At 34.9% G+C, this 17,279-nt stretch overlaps 1 protein-coding gene across 5 annotated transcripts in view; it reads left to right on the top strand.

Moving 5' to 3' along the window:
- Positions 1–17,279, top strand: part of FLRT2 (fibronectin leucine rich transmembrane protein 2) — a 65,157-nt gene that overhangs the window by 9,612 nt on the left and 38,266 nt on the right. The window contains exon 1 of one of the 5 annotated variants that reach the window (XM_027637875.1): positions 10,621–10,642. The exons of the other annotated variants lie outside the window; for them this stretch is intronic. The gene's annotated coding sequence lies outside the window, so the exon portion shown is untranslated. Of the gene's footprint in view, positions 1–10,620; positions 10,643–17,279 lie in introns of those variants that run through there. 5 annotated transcript variants of the gene reach the window in all.

Genomic DNA, 17,279 nt, shown 5'->3' with positions numbered 1-17,279 from the left:
TAAGGTGCCTCTAAATGAAGGAGATTTGTTAGTAGTACATTATAATTTAATTTGTGATCTAGGAAGTTTTTCCTAGGTGGTGCTTCTTGTGTCATTGAGAGATTTACATCCAACTAAATGTACTCTATTTAACAGTCTTGTTCGTCTGGTTTCACAGGCCACCTTATTGGCTCATCTAGGTTTAACTTATCTTTAACCACTTATCTTTGGAGTTAGTTGCAAATGCTCCAAGACTAAACATTATTTCTTGAACCGTATAAGTTGAAAACTTGCTGTCAAGTTTCATAATTTGTTACAATTATGTAAAAAAAAAAAATCACGTTGATACCTGAATTGGTGTTATCCTGGATCAGGTGGATCAATTTAATACATTATTGCTCTGTATGCATATTGCATCATGCGTACTGTAAGCCTCCCCATTATTTATTGAAGAGAAATTGGAGGTAGAAAAGACATATAAGGCTAACCAACAGCTCACACTTATTTCTCTAGTACACTCATAACATTTTCATTCTTGATTTAAATGTTTTCAATATTTTGTCATTTTATCCTTTGAACTGCCCATAGAAAATTAATCTCCAACACAAAATAAACTAAGCAAACAAAAACTGCCATTATTCAGCCTGTAAATTTCTCCTATTTTAAAACAAATTTAGTAGTCTAACAACAAATTTCCTCACACTGCAGATGAGTATACAGTTAGAGACTGCTAAAATTTAACAGAACATGATCACATAGACACACAGAGTCATTCTCAACTACATTGCTAAATCCTGTGAATCAAATTGGTATATGCCCGACAGTGATTTTTGAAATAGCTCATTCTGACCCTGTGCCATGCTGTTCAGTGAAGAGCTGCTTCTTTCAACAGTTCAACAGTAAATTGAAAGTGCATTTTGTCAGTAGAAGTCTCTTTTTCTTTTTTTTTTTATTTGAGAAATTACTTTTACTGTATGACAAAATCAGTTTTAGAACTTATTCTTTAGAAGTCGTGCAACAGAATAACAGTCTTTACTCAGGGAGAGATGTGTCTACCTCTATAGCTTTGAAAATATTTAGAAATTAATTAGGAAAGAAGCATAATGGATACCTCTCATTCTTTTAACAATGTACACTTTGAATGCCACAGATAGAGCCAAGTCCCTTTTAGTTGCCCACAGATGCCTAAGCATCTGTGGCAGAGCATCTGACAGTAAGGTTACTCCAGTTGCTTTATCTATGTTGTGCACAAAAAAAATTCTCTTTTTTTAAAATCTCTTTTTTATTCATATGGTATTACATATTTATAATGATAAAAATACACATTGATGCATACAGGGACACCCACAAACAAAATGTAAAAAAAAAAAAAAAAGATTTCAAGAGAATTAGAATGTCAAAAGGTCATTTAGCAAAATCTATTTCCTTCTGAAGTTTAGTTAGCATTTTCCTTTTCTTTTATTATTTAACTTAGGTAGTAGGGCAATCAGTGGTACTGCAAAACTTTGAAATAGAAATTATATATGAGTTTTTCTAGTTTGTTTGTTTTCTACCCTAGTACTTTTCTTCTGCAGTTAATAGAGAACAGTTTTCACAAGTAGTACTCTGTTCAATGCAGTTTTAAAAGTTTGTGTGATATACCAGAACCTTAATTTTTAATTATTCCAGTAAAATGCAGTGATTGAAAATTAAATAAAGATGAAGAAAATAGCCAACACCTCCCCCTCCAACAAAACAAAACAAAACCAAGAGCAAAGTTGAAGGAAACCGAAGCCCACAGCTCAGGAACTATGGGAATGTCAATGCCAACAAGATGGTTGTTTTCTGACCCACCGTGGATAATCTTATTGGTGTCTATTTAACTTTATATTTAGTACGATACACAGGTTTCAACTAGATAGTCTGTTATCACAGAAGTCAAACCCTCAGCTCTATCCTCAGATCAGCACAGTGGACCTTTATAAATCTGGAATAAATGAAAAGTTAGAGGTGCTGCCAGCAGCTCTGGCAACAGAACTGTTGATCTGCCCAGATTCTCTTTCCTGCAAAAATGTCTTATCGGCAGATCCACACATCCTACATGGTATGACTGTGAATTTACAGATAAGAGGACAGAATGACTGAAAGTGTATGGATGGCATGAGCATAAATAGGTCATGAGTTACCAACTGTGGAGCTTGATCCTGAGCACCAGGAGAGGCAATTATAAATTTCGGAACCCCTCAAAGGATAAGGAGCTCTCTATGTAAAAGGGTTTTGCTTTAATTCTTCAGCCTTCATTTGTCCAAAGTTGAAAGTACATAAATCAGTCTGTACAAGGAGAGATGACTGTGAAATTCATAACCACTCATCTCTGTGACATTGATGGAAACTCTATTGGATCAAATGCATAGGTATTCTAATTATAAACCTCTGATATTCAGAACTTCCTTTAGGCCATCAATATCTCATATGCAATCATATTTTACAAGCTGCTGAATGATTGTCTGGTTATGCATGTGCTGACCGAGAGAAGTCATGCTACAGTCTAGCCAAACAGCTGCAGAAAGATGATCCTTTTTAAGCACTAAGAGAATAAACACCTTTAAATTTCGGACAACATCAGTGTCAGTTCACAGGTTGCTTAGGTCTTGTGAAGAAATATTTGGCAGTCTTGGGAAGGGGTGTTTAAATATAGTGTTGTAGATTGTTTGTGTTGATCGATAGTCATGTTTGTCAAAAGGCATTCTTTTTAACTCCTTCAATGCTGCACTAAAAGATCATCTCCTGCTTATTACAAGAAGAAATAACGCAAAGATCTGGAGCCTTACTATGAAACTTACACTCCCATTGCCTTTTATTGACATACATTTATATTCTTTCCTGTTTCTCCCTCTCTCACTGTCTCTTTATTTTTCAAATACATGCAGCAGCATAGACCGAATCAGAATTTTTAGTTAGCTCTTCAGCTAAGAAGGATCTCTCTTTTAAGCTGGAGTTCATCCTCTTATGTCTGTCATGTCAGGTGCATTGAGGACATAAGTATCCTAAAGATACTATCAAAACTGAAATAATAACACTCATGGAAGCTTTTATTTTCATTTAAATATTTCTCATATCATTTTTGAAGGTCAAGCATTGCAGTATTGTGAGAAGGGATGATAAAAGCAGGAAAGGGAAAGTAACTAGAAAATAACTGTGGGGAAACAGGATGAAAGTGAGTAATCGAAATTGTTCAGACTAAATGAAGTGCAGAGATAAACAACTCTCTGTGCAACAGAACAGGAAATTGGAGCTTCCTAATCATCACAGTTTTAACCTAAGCTGTTATTCATCTGAGAAGAAGACAGCTGACATGAGAGGGAGAGGTAGGACAATGCACCATCTAGAGGAGAAGCTGAGGCAAGAGGAAAGGATTTGTAACATTCCCCCAGTTGTTTCTCTGGTGTGCATGGCACACTGGAATTATCGCAAAGAGCTAATACTGTCTTAGAGTGTATTACTTCTAGAACAGAAGCCTTATGGGTTTTGTGAGTCTGGGTTGTTGCTCTTCATCCTATTCCCTCAATATTAGTCCATGTTCTCATTTTTGTGACCTTAGAAACTGTGCATGTTAACCATGGGATGGATAAAGCAATTAGTGAGAAACTAGTCTCAAATTCTCCTCTTAGAAGTAGATTTATACACAGAATGTCTATATGTCTATATGTCTATCCATGTTTACATGGATATATCAAGAGAAAATAATTAATATTATTTGTTATTTAAAATATAATATAGGTCCTAACAGCTTTCTTTTCTTTTAGACCTCTCATCTGAGAGAGATAGAGAACCTTTATGTGACAAAAAAAAGACCAAGTTAGAGGAACAATGGGGACAATGCTATGGGAGCAAATGACATTGAAGTGGGTCTTTATTATTGTTGCTTATAAGAAAAATGCTGAAGGAAGTGTTCATTGTGCACTGTATCATACAGAATTGTGATGTTTCTTCTGCGTCATCAGCGCATTCATACTGTCCCGTTGATTAAATCACTGGCTAGGTCAAACATTGATCAAACTCTACGTTATGGTCTGCAAGTATGCTTTTGCCTCTTGGAGCTGAAGGCAAGGCAGAATTCAGCACTGGATTCTGAAAAGAGAGAGGGAACAAGAAGTGGTACACACTGAGGACTAAACTGGCAATGGCTGCAGAAACTCCCTGTGCATGTACATATGGGAGGGTTGGCATTTCTCTTCCCCCAGGCACACCAAATGCCCACAATCATCAGCAGCACCAAGTCTGAGCACTTAATATGAAAGAAGGAGATAATTTATGGTGAAGGTTATACTAAAGATAGATGTTCTTGCTTTGTTAGTGAGGGTGTGCAATTTTTTTTTAAATATCACCCTTCATGAGTGGTCTGGTAGCAATAATACTTGGAACAATAAGTAACTCTAGTTGTTTGATTTCTTGTAATCTTTCAGAAAGTCTAGTAAGGAATCTGACTAGAATTCAGTTACTTTGACTATAAGAGAGAAGAAAAAGCTCAGTGTAAAAATGGCACTGTATGAGTTAACATGTTAGCCCTTAATTCTTTCAGATCAAGCTTCCTGTGAGTAATAAAACACAAGGCAGATGAAGTTGGCTGGTCTCAGTCAAGCCTCTCATGGATAGTTGCCCACACGGGAATAACTACTGCATAGATTAGCTGTGTGAATAGTTCCAGGACAGGTGTGGGACTGAACTGCACTGGCAGAACTGTACCATGGAACTTGTGTGCAGTGCTTCACTCAGTGATGTCTGTCTTCCTTTTTAATGACCACTGAAATTTAGCTAAACATATTTTTTAAGTAATTGTTTTTAGGGAATTTGAAAATTCAAATTTTGTCAGATTTGCAGATATTTTATTAGACAATTCAGAAAAAATGAAGTGGAAGTGAAAATTAAAATACCTTGACTTATTTCTTACTAGTCAACATTTAATTTCTGAGAACAGGAACGATGTTATGGCTTCTGATCCATCTTTCCTAACAGTCTAAAAAAAATAACAAAAAAAGTGCAGTGTTTATAAAGCTTATGAGGGGACAGAAGGACACAGGGTTTGTCCTACTGAATACCAAGTCTTTTTTTACTATTTGAAATCCAGGCATAATTTTCTGTGATCTATGTGAAATGATATGTGGACTCAGATAAACCTACCACTATTAACAGAGCCTTATTTTTCCAGTTCTGGTCAGAAGTGAAAAGATTAGTTAGGTAAGGAGGACAAACTGCTCTTTTACCTCCACATTCTCTTCTTCCTCTGTTTTTACAAAGTAGAAGTAAGCCTAAGTCACACTGTACAAGTCATTGTAAAAAGCACATTATCAGAAACAAACTCTGCACTATTTTTCCTGGCATAAAAATAAACAGAAGATAGGAGGAAGAGTTAATAACAGCATTCAGTCAAGGAATTCTGATGCATAAGCAGATTTGGAAGGCTGCTTGATATTAGATGTGTAGCACTTGCATAAATCAGGGCTCGACCAGTTTACAACAGCTGAATATCCACAACATAAAACAGAAAACTTCTCTGTTGAGCTCCTTGTTGAATCATGACTCTAGGCCAGCCTTCCTTTCTTTAGCAATAAGGGGAAGGGATTGCAGTCTGGGAGCCGACGCTGCTGTTTGTGCCCTGGCTACCTCAGAATCAATAGAGGACCCTGCTCTTCAGATCTCTCACACAGAATAAATATTTCTTTTTGTGATTTAGCTGGTGATTTAAGGAAATGCTTGGTCATACCACTACCTAAAGTCAGGTATACAGTACTGCTCTAGTTATTTGCCACACAGTTTGGAGTTTAAGAGTCATATGTGAACACAGTTTAGTAATTTATTGAAACATCTGTTTATACTGCAGTTGTGTTTCTTATATCTGTCTCATAGCAATTGCTATGCCCACTGTGACTGACATGTTTTCCACGACATTTTTCATGCATTCCACCATCACTATATCTAATGAAGCTTGATTTTCACATGCGTATGACCATTGTGGGCCTGTAATATGGCTCTAAAAATTTACCAGTCTAACATCACCTCCTTCTTCTAGAGAACTACAAACATAATAGTTTTATGAATGCAACTCTAGGCTTTTGGTACTTGCATTAAATTTCAAACCTACCAGTTTTAAGGAATTAAATAATTTCTCTTGCTGCAGGAACTGTTTACTGTGGGAGTAGGGAGAATAATGACAGAGGTCCTCTATTATTTTGCCATTTTTAAATTTCAGCTATAGTTGTGCATAGTCTGATGATGGTATTGTCTAAGAAAGATAAGAACAGCATGAGAAAATTGCTATAATGTTACTGGAGATAATTTAGTACTGCTGCTTTGCAGGGGAATATTTGCCTCCAGAATTTAAAGTGAGACTACACTCTTGACTCTAAATAGAAATGGGCAGCAAAGTGTGTGGAGCTTTGCTAGCTGGTAACTGATGATGTCTTTTCATTTAGGATTTAGCGGCCTTTTTCCAGTACAAATTTCCGTAGCACCCCAGAGACAGTTAATGTCTAAGAATAAATGTATCCGTTTTGATAGTAGTTTCCTTTATAGAAACTAATATAGTGTTTTACAACTAGATATAAAACAATGTGAATAATAATGAACCACGTTCTATTCTGTTCTGTGTGATCTTACTCTGCTCATTGCTGTAGTAGCCTGCCACCAATATGTAAAACTTCGGTGAAAACTGCCATGACAAAAGAATTCTGAAGTGTTTGATAATATCAAATGTCTTTATGTCATGCTGAGAATTATTAATACACAACATGAGACCTGGTCAGTCAGAATTGCAAAGCTTTAAATTCCTTTCTGATCATGAAATTCAGGGCAGTGGTTTGTACACCTTGTTATTTACAAGTGCATTGATCATATTTATAGCTTCACTGACTTTATACATATGCACAATCTAGATAAGTAATTAGCAAAATGACATCAATTGTCCTGCATATTCCAACTGCAAATGGCAGTGTTGCAAAAGTTACTCTGAAGGGATTGTTCTAGAAATGTAATATACAGCATCTTTCACCCTTGCTCTCTTTCTCTGTGTCTCTGTAACTACCACTGTAACCTCTAACGCTTAAATGTTGAAACCTAGGTCTTCCCACCAAGATTAATGTGTTGCACTTTCATGCTCCTGTGATTCTATCTTATTTTAAGATCTTCTATCAGAGAGAGCTACTTTAGGAAGGAGTCTACAGGTTCACTACTAGATATCAGTACAAAGCTGTCATTTTAGACTGTGGGAAAATGAGATTAGAGCTGATCTGACAAGAAGCAAATCTCCCTTTCCTTTCACCCAGGTAATTAGACAAGTTGAATTCATGAGCCCAGTGCATTGCCTGCTTTTCAGGCAATTTCCAGCAGGAAGATTCTCCTGCTGGAGAGCATAAGTACCTATGCTCTATAATTGCTGACAGTCATATGGGGAAGCTGCATTCTTTCCCTCATATGAATTGCTATACTGCAAATAAAATAATGTGAACCAGTATTTAAGTAGAGGAGATTCTTTCTGATAATTTTTCAGTGTTTAAGTCTTCTCATGGTGTATCAGGGAAAGGGAATTATAAAACCTGAAACAGAAAGAACTAATGCATGACTCATCACACTTTCACCACAGATTTTTCTCCAGTATAAATGTAGGTTTATTCTTCTAAATTCTGAAATTATTTTGCATCTATATAACTGAAAATGAAGAGACTTCCTCTTTGGTTCAAATCTTCGTGCATAGACTAAAATATAAAGAAAATGATCATCCTTGTATCAGACCAGTTGACAGTGTAACTGCAAAACATACTTAAGGCTGTAAATAGTGAGAAACACAGTGCATGTGCAGACCTTTGTGAAATGCCTGAAGTAGAAAGTGCTGATGGTGTATGAGTCAGTGCTTAGATACCAGTAAATTAACAAATCAAATGGGTAACTACAGTGATCTACCTATTTGTGCATGCTACCTATATCCATATTAGTTTAAAAAGCAATTGCAAAAGTCAACAACATTTTTGAAAACAGAATCAAAAGTAGTATATGTAGTCCAAAGCATATGTCCAAAAATCCATTTTTTAAAGTGTGTTAGATTTTCATTAAAAACACTAATAGGGAAATGAAAAAGAATCCTCTACTTTTTAATATAAACCATAAAAAAATTACATTCCATAAACTGCAAAATTATCACACTGTTTGAGCAAAGCTTCTTGATTTATTTTGATGATTAGCATGCCATCCTGTAGAGAAACTCATACATGTGCTTAGTGTGTGACCATTTTGCTACTTGAGTATGTGGGGCCCAGGAGAATAATAAAAATAAATCCAGCAAAACAATTGCCTGCTTCCAGCCCAAGTACAAACGTTAAAAATGCTACTATAATCAGAAAATTCTTAAGGAAGCTGCAGCTTCAAAAATATCTGATTTTTCCATATGCAAACTGAATTTGGACTAAGGATGGGAAGGTCATTTTAAGGCTGTCCATAAAGTACAGTGAAAATCTAAAGAATACTGTAGCAAAGAGACTATGCCTACTGCAACTTCTGTATATATCAATTTTTACAGAGATCTTCAGACAACCATGACTGACTTCTAAGGGCCTTGCTCTCCATTGTAGCAATGTAAGTCAGGAATATTTTCTCATGAGTATCTCTGTGCATATTGCTCTTGAAGACAGTTGACTTCACATTACTTGATTAACAATTACTTAACTACATTACTCACTCAGCAATATCTAAGATTGTGGGTTTTTTCCCCCAAAGCTTAAAAATCATGCAGCTGTACTACTGTCCTTTCATGCTAAAACAATAAAAGTTTCTTTGATGTCTTCCCTACCTTCCCACTGTCTCCCAAAAGTGACCAAAATGTTTTTCCTGTGAAATGCAGGCCTCTGTTTTTTGCTACATATGACATTGGCTTCTTCTGTTTCTAGCTTAATGAAAAATAAATTGTGAAGCAGTCCCCCTTCCACAGCTGAGGTCAAGTTCTTCAGAATTCTTTATACTTTCAATCCCACTCAAAGTCAGTAGGTTTTGAACATGATAACCATTTTGCAGGCTCTCCACATATATTTAAACACATAGAAATTTATTGCAATTATCTCCATTAGAAGGTTCAACAAGCACCACCAATTACATTTTCATGTTTTTGAGTAAGAAAGATTTAATTTCAAAACATAGTATGACCTAAAATATAATATCTGAGACAGTTTGAAGTAAAAACCCTTTCTGAAGCTCAAGTTTTCTCGTGGTGACTTTTTTAATTTTTTTTTTTATATTTAAATTGTAGCCATATTGCCTGCAAAGTCCACAAAACAAAAGCAATAAGTAACGAAAGTGATAAGAATGGGCAGCAGGTTGTCTGGCATGCAATGAGAATTAAAACAAAGACCAGTCTCCCTTGGTAAATGTTGATATGAATAATTAAATAAACAGTAGTAACATACAGTCTGACAAAACCAGTTTCCTTCAAGAGACTTGGGAGAAATTAAGATTTATTTCAAAGGGAAGCTTTTATGCACGTCTCCAACATCTTGGTTTCCTTGAATTGCAGAGTTTGTTTCTGTGTTAAAACTTCGTAAGCTAATTTCCCAAATAAAGAATGTTGAAGTAATTTTTGCAGTTTCTGAATTTTCTTTCTCAAGTGTTTCCTGAAGAGAAAATATTGCAATATTGTAGTGGATGAGATCAGGGGGTAAAAGAATGGCATCCAGTTATTGATTTGATGATTAGCATATCTGACAATGCTAGAATATATACTCTGTAATTTGAACATGCGATCTGCTCCTCAGTTGGTCTTCATTGTCTTATCATTAGATTAGTTAAGCTGGTTCAGGACTTTAATCAGGGAGTGAATAGTCTACTAGATGATCTGATCTGATTTAGCTTTCCAGGGTAACAAAAAATTAAAGTGAATGTAAGATATCAATGATAAATCCATTCCTCTTAAATTTAACTCAGTCATAAGTTTTCCTTTCCATATTATGTTCAGAATTAGCTGAAAATTTTAGAAATATTTAAATAAATTTTAAATTAAATAAATTTCAGAAAAAACATTTTGATTTGGTGGAACAGGATATCTAAAGTGATGCAGAATTACTTATTTGGTGTCCTAAGTACTATTTCAAGCTGCATAAAACTCTGAAATTTAATAGCAGTCCATTGTTACAGGTAATTGATTAGTTTGAATGTAGTCCATTTTTAGATACTTCTGTGACTTAATAGCACCAAAATAGCTAAGAATCTGTGTTTTAATATAAGTGACTAAAGTTCCTGAAGTCAAAGACTTAGGTGAGGGTTTGGCCTTCAGCAAAATCAATAGAAATAATTCCCACTGACATCAAAGGAATGGGGTAACTTCTTCTGACTACCCTTTCCATATTCCTTATTAAGACTTCATTCAAGCACATCATTGACTAGTTGCTAAAACTTTCAGTATGCTTATGAGGTCTGTATGCTTCCTCTGTCATGTAAAGGAGTATCCATCCAACAAATGACCACATATAAACACTTTATTTTTTATTTAATTACTAGTTTTAACTCTACTGTAAAGTCCTACAAGCCACCTGGAACAAGATGTATTCCTTTTCTTCCTTCTCAGTGCACCAGTGGAACATGGGAACAGAGACAGAAATGCATCCCAAAGGGAGACAAAAAAATACTATACAGGCACCTGGAGAATGTAAGCTAATACATAGAAGTTCTGAGTATAATTCAGGCTCAGTACTGCATGTTAGCATTTTTTATCAAAACCGTAAAAATTACTTAAATGATCTAAAGAAAGTTTGTAAAACCAGGTTCCAATACATATATATGTATTTTTCAGATATATATTGTAACATTCAGGCTTGAATTCTTCACAGACCCTTAAAAACTGACTCTCTTTAATGTGTTTGTTTCCAGATAATTAGACAAAAAACCAGTGAGTGATGCTTAGTATCATTTGAGAAACTGAAACTCATGATACTTATCCTACTAACTAGAATGGAATGCCATCTTTACTCTTTTAGCCTTTGTCTCAAATAAAGAGAACATCAGGATATTTTTCTAAAAGTAAACATTATTAAGACAATCTCCAAGAAATTATGTAAACCTCATTTCTAGGCACATATGGAATTAGCTTTGACAAAGTACTAATATATTAGTGTTGAAAATATATCTGCAGTGATGGAGTAGGTACAGTTGACATAAGGAAACCTTCTTGTTACTTAAGATAATTTAATTAAATGAGTTTGGTCGTTTGGAATAGCAAAAAAGGATTGACTAGAGTTGAGCTTTGTTGTAGGCTCTGTCCTTTGACAGAGAATGCACTGACTGCAACATCACTTTCTTCAATTGGAGCTTTGGGTGAGTAATTAAGAAGAACACATGACACTGAATAACAGTAATAACCTATTGAACACTTGCAGACTTTTTGTCCACACATCTATTCATAAGTTCTCTTATGTGTATGCTCCAGGTCTTATATCCATAGACTTACTTGCTAAACCCTTACAAATGTCTAAATTTACACTCATTTCAGGAAACCACATTCACATAAGAGAAGCGCATATATTGCAGCCAACAGTTAAAATCGTATGTTGTAGAAATCTCTAGAAAGATGCTATGATAATTTGTTATTGGACTCTGCATGCATCTGGTTCTTCTTTCTTTTCCTGGTCCTCTGTTACTCCCGTTGTGCATCTCCTCAATCTCCTTTTCTTTCCTGATGGACTTCAGTGCAGTAAATCAGTTTAAAATAAAACATTGGAAGAGAAGCAATACCTTGCTGACATAAACTGCTACATTGCACACAAGATAGGGAGGTGTATTTTATACTTGATTACTTTAGGTGGATACTTTAGACGGCATTAATAACGTCAATATTTATATTGCCATAAGCTTAGCTTGCACTAGAGTGTCATTTATATAGTGTTATGTTTCCTGCAAGTATTCTTCCTGTCACATTAATTTCTGGCTTCTGAAGGTAAACATACAGCAGAACAAAGCCATGTGTATGGAGTTTCCAGTACTTTTAATGTTATAGCTATTAAAATAATGACCTTTATGCAGCCATCTGCGGCTCTGTGCAATGCCTTCAAACTCAGAGGTTCTTTGAGATTATTAATAGCAATAACATTATCTGAGTAATGTGAGAACTGTGGCTGTCCAGATTGAATGTCACGGGTAAAATTGCATTGGAAAATATGCCCATCTGAATTGGTTAAAAATATAGGCATTAAATCAAAGAATCACTTCTTCCATTTCAGTATTTCTTGAGCATTTTGAGCAAAATTCTGGAGAGTTTCTGTTATCAGAAAATTATTAGGATTATCAAGACAGTATTGAAGATATCCAGGCTAAGCTTTCACTGATTTTTGAGTGTTGCTGCAAAACACTAAAAGCAATCAGTGTTTACAAATTTTTTGTGATAAGCTTATTGAGTAGAGTAATGATTTAAAAAAAAAAGTTATTTTAAGCAAATATCTGAATAGCTTTGTCGCTCTTAAAAGAAGGAAGATTTAAATCTGCTGGGCTATTCGAGGTTCTCCAGACTGATCAAAAGTAGTTTTATTTCATTTTCTTTGTTTCACAGTTTCCAAAGATTTAGAATAGAAAATGTGATCATTGTTATTAGTAAGAGTCCCATACATGTAAACAAGAGTTGATAAAGTGTTTCCAGATCAAGTACACAAATATTGTACATCATCATCATGTTCTGTGGTGCAAATAGCCTGAAATAAGATCTGTCTTTTTTCAGGAATTTTATTTATAGTTTACTTGATTCAATTTCCATATTATAATGTCATTTTCATTCTCTATAATAAGTTAATGCTATGCTGGAACTATTTAAAGGGATTATAGTGTCAGTAAATTTTAAATCATGTTGCTTGCCTAAGCTTATATTACTGAAATAATGATTGATAAGCACTTTTGTGAAATCATGTGAAATCGAGTACACAAGAGGGCAAAAACTGTCACCAGCACCACCAACAAAACAGCCTTTAAAAGTTTAGTAACTGAAGAGTTTAAAAATTTAGTAACTGAAGAGCCACTTAGAGCTGTTGTGTTTTAGTGATTAGAGGAGGCAGAATCATATTACAAAAACTGAAGTGAAATCCTGGCTATGCAGAAAATGTTGGGAAAATTATGTCACCTTCAAAAAGATGAGATTTCACTCCTGAGGCTTATTCCTTCTGCATCTACTGCTGACTTACTGAGTTTACTTGGTCAAGTCATTTAACCTTTGGTCCGATTTGGTTAAAAATTCTGACCAATCCCAGAAATTTTGTTCCAAGCTGTGTCATCTTTTGTCTCTAAAACACTTAAAGATGATGCAGTGAAAGATGATCTTTGTATGAAGTGTCCCATAAAAATCTAGATATCTCAATTTCTTCAAAATTGTAGTCAACAGCAAGAGAGTGTTTTTTGTTTGGTCTTATTGCTTTTATTTTTTTTTCCCCCAAAGGAAACATGCACTTTTCCCAACAAAATTTGTTAGTATTGTGGGGAGACACTACAGAAAGGAAATATATTTAGCTCAGAGAAATGATGTCCAAAAGTAGCTGATATTATATTACAAAACTATTAGATGGATAGGGAGAAATAGAATATTCTAAAATGTCTTTTTCCTTAGATCAAGGGTCTGGAAGAAACTACATACTAAAGTGATTGTATTCTCCATAGTTAGGCACTATCCTGCTGAACTAAGTGCCACAGAACATCCATAAAGTCAAAAATTTATGGTCAGAACAAGTACCAGCTATTTATACGGATAACAGGACATTCTTGGATATGAAAAAGAAATAAAAATTTATGGTTCTACATGCCCTTGTACAGGAGTGAATAAGACAGCTGTTATTCATTCAGGCATTAGGCACAAGCTCAGAAACTTGTTTACAAAGGTGAACAATTAAGAGTTTATGATCTCTTTAATGTTTAGGATCTCTTTCCAAAGCATTTGGTGATGACCACTGCTTTTGACTGGTCTAGTTTGTCCTTTTTCTCCCTTCTGTGACTTGTAGCATGTATTTTCCATATAAAAAATTATTTTTTCCACTCAGAACCTTGCCATTTACCATATTATTAAAGAAGTTACACTATGTTCTTTTTCATGTATTTTTAGCACTAATCCTCTCATTCTGTCTAATACCATGTGGCCTTTCCAGTATTTGCTTGCCAGGTTAGTACTGATTAAAACGAATTTATCTAAGATACCAGCCTATGTTACTGAGCTGTATTTTACAGAGATTTTTTGCATGTAACATTACTTATATTTCTGATTTTAATTTCCAGCCTATGCAGCATTTTCTGCTTCTCGTTTGCTTTAATGAATTACGAAGATATTGTAATAAATCTGTAAGAATTTTTACCACTGTAGGATTAGTCTGTAACAATAGTATTGATATAATAACTTATTATCATAGCACAACAGACTGTAATGATTTAATCTAGATGGGCTCCTAGAAAATGCCTAATGTGAGAGTTTTTCATCCAGAAGAATTTGCAAGAGACCCAAAAGGCTTAGCATTTGGACCCTTAGGGTATGATATCTCAGTGTCATTTACTGGAGATAAAATAGTGCCGTAAACATTTTTTTTTATTTCTAAAACAACATATAAATATAAGCAAAATGAATCTGCTCTGAGTGACATAAATTTCATTATCCCTATTGTAGGGAAACAGATGAGAGAATTTTTTATAACTCATTCCAAGTAAGTTAAATTAGTTTTAGTGTCAGGGTTAGAACTCTGTTATTGAGTTTTCAGTGGAGATGACACTGAAAAATACAAAGGCGGACAGAAGGGCTAGTAGAAGCATGTATGTAAAACCTGATGTTTCTTCATCTGAGAATGCAGCAAGTGTTAAGGGTGCATAAATTTCACCCTGGAAACCTGGAAGATTTGAAACAGTAACTCCTGAAGCATCCTTCATTAATCGGAGAGATATGAAAAGGAAGGAGAAGAAAAGAAGGAAGTGATCATCTTTGTTAGTGTGGCTGAAGGGTCTTTGTCATAAGTAAGGATTCTAAACTCATTTTGAGGCAAATATTTAAGAACATAAATATCTGTGTAAAATGGGATGGAATACAATCTGCATTAGCCAAAGATAAAGGGTGGAGTCATGCTAGAGTAACCTGATAGCTGTATTTAACGAGATTACTGGTTTTCTTGAAGAAAATTATAGTGTACCTTTTTCATCTGAACTTCAAGAGAATACCTTGGTGATATGATGAAATTATTTAGCTCGAGGAAGAGACTTAGAGACTTACAAGGCTTGAAACAGTTAGTTTTGTAAGTCTTAAACAACTAAAGGGAAGAAAGCTAAAAAGAGGAGTAATTTGTCTCCAGAGATATTATTATTAGAATTCCTCTAACACTATCTTTGGTACTGACAATTATTAGCATTTTCATTTAGAAATTTATTTTATTAGAATAAAATTAACCAATGACAAATATGAGATAAATTCTCATTAGAGTACTGCAGTAATATCTGAAAATTCTTTGACTGTTCTAAGACAAGAGTTATGATGAAATTAAATGAAACAAACATTTTAGGTATTGGTGTATTTTTATTGTTACTTAATAAAAGACTTGTAGGCTAGGAGAACAAGAGCTGAGAAGGGACAGTTGAATGCGTGAGTCAGTCACAAAACACTTGACGGCTTTGGCTATGGCAGACAGAGAGAAAGAGAAAGGAAAGAAAGACAGGGAAAGAGAACGAGAGGAGGAAGATATCTCAATATATATGAAGTATTTCCAGTAGGTAATGAAACTTTGATGGTTAGTAATAGGAAGGGTTAAAACGTATTTGAACTGGAACAGGTACACAGACCAGCTGCTGTTTTACATGAGGGGACTGAAAGAACTGGATTTAGCCTAGCAAAATAATAGCTGAGAAAAAGTATGATTGCTTTCTATAAATAAATGGGGGGCATGAGGAGGATGAGTTATCTTTGCTAAAGGACAGGGTTGCATGGGAACAAATGAATATCAACTAGCTACGAATGCATTTATTCTGCAGATTCATAAAAAGGGTTTTAAGATGGAGCTCAAATGAGATGAATGGGATTATATGACATGATTACTTATGATAGCAGGGAATTGGATTCACTGACCCAGGATGCCTCCCCTAGTTTTACAGCATGTGCTCGTACAAATTGCAGTTCTGTTCTCGGACTAGTAGATCACTTATTTCTGTGATTAGTTGTTTCCTCTGCTGAGATCCTGTTCAGTTTTTGTTTCCAGCAGTGATGCAGTCTGAGAGTTGGGTTTAGATTTTTTCTTTTTTTTTTTTTTTTTTTTTCTTGCACTGTCCACCCCCCCACCTCTCTCTGTTTTTAATATGTAAGGGAAATAATGCTGTGCTTCTGCATTTCCCAGTATTTTTGAGAGAAAAACAGATCAGGGTGAGTGAAGGCAAAAAAGTACATGAAAGGTAGTTGTAAACTTTCTGAGCAGGAATTATGTATGAGTAGGTATGAAAAACAACCAGTTTTACAGCTACTGTAGCACTATTTCAAATATCAGCACTAATGTATAAATGCATGTTACGTTTTAATGTCGATATAAAAAATATTAACAGTTACTTTGATTTAACATTAAAGAAGTGTTTTATTTCACAGACATATAGAAAATTCACATATAGAAATACAACTATTTCTTTGGAGATTTTTTTTGGGGATAAGTTCCACTGATTCCACAGAAAGTTCTTGTTCTCTCAGATCACTGAGCTGATTTTGTGAGTGACCTGATGCCTTGAAGTGCCACATTGGCTTAGGTGACCTAATTGGCTCAGGTGACTTAGATGATCAAGGTGCATCTGCTCATGGTGACTCACATTTCTTTTTTGATGGGTGGGGTAGACAGAATTATCTTTTCAAGAACAGGCATTATTGATAATTTGCCTAGAAGGACACATGTGTAAACCTCTATAGTCATTGGCTATGATATTGCAAGAGCTTGTTAGCCAAAGAAAATGATGAGCAACTGTTAAAGTGCCATATATAAAAAAATCTCTTTAGTAGATGGAAGTTTCTCTTTGCCTTTCATTTTATTTTGAAAAATAAGTACAGATATCTTTGTAGTACAGCTGAATGATTTGGGAAAGTGGTAGCAGAAAGAAAGGAAATTTTGGGAAGACTTTAACAAGTGCTCAATTTTTTATTCATCCGCTGTGAGTTGTGAGGGCTGGTAGTCAGACGAAATAGTTAATCAGTCATAATGTTCAGAATTGCAGCTCCATCTTCCTGGGTATGTGCTGGGTCTGACTGTGGTATTGTCAGGCATGTTAGACAAATATCAAAGGAGTGTGAGAGCAGCAATGCAGAAAAATTCAAA

Source organism: Corapipo altera, unplaced genomic scaffold (genome assembly GCF_003945725.1).
Source record: "Corapipo altera isolate COAL_440 unplaced genomic scaffold, ASM394572v1 23, whole genome shotgun sequence".
NCBI lineage: Eukaryota > Metazoa > Chordata > Aves > Passeriformes > Pipridae > Corapipo > Corapipo altera.
Note: the sequence above shows the minus strand (reverse complement) of the source record. Positions and strands in the feature narration are given on the sequence as shown.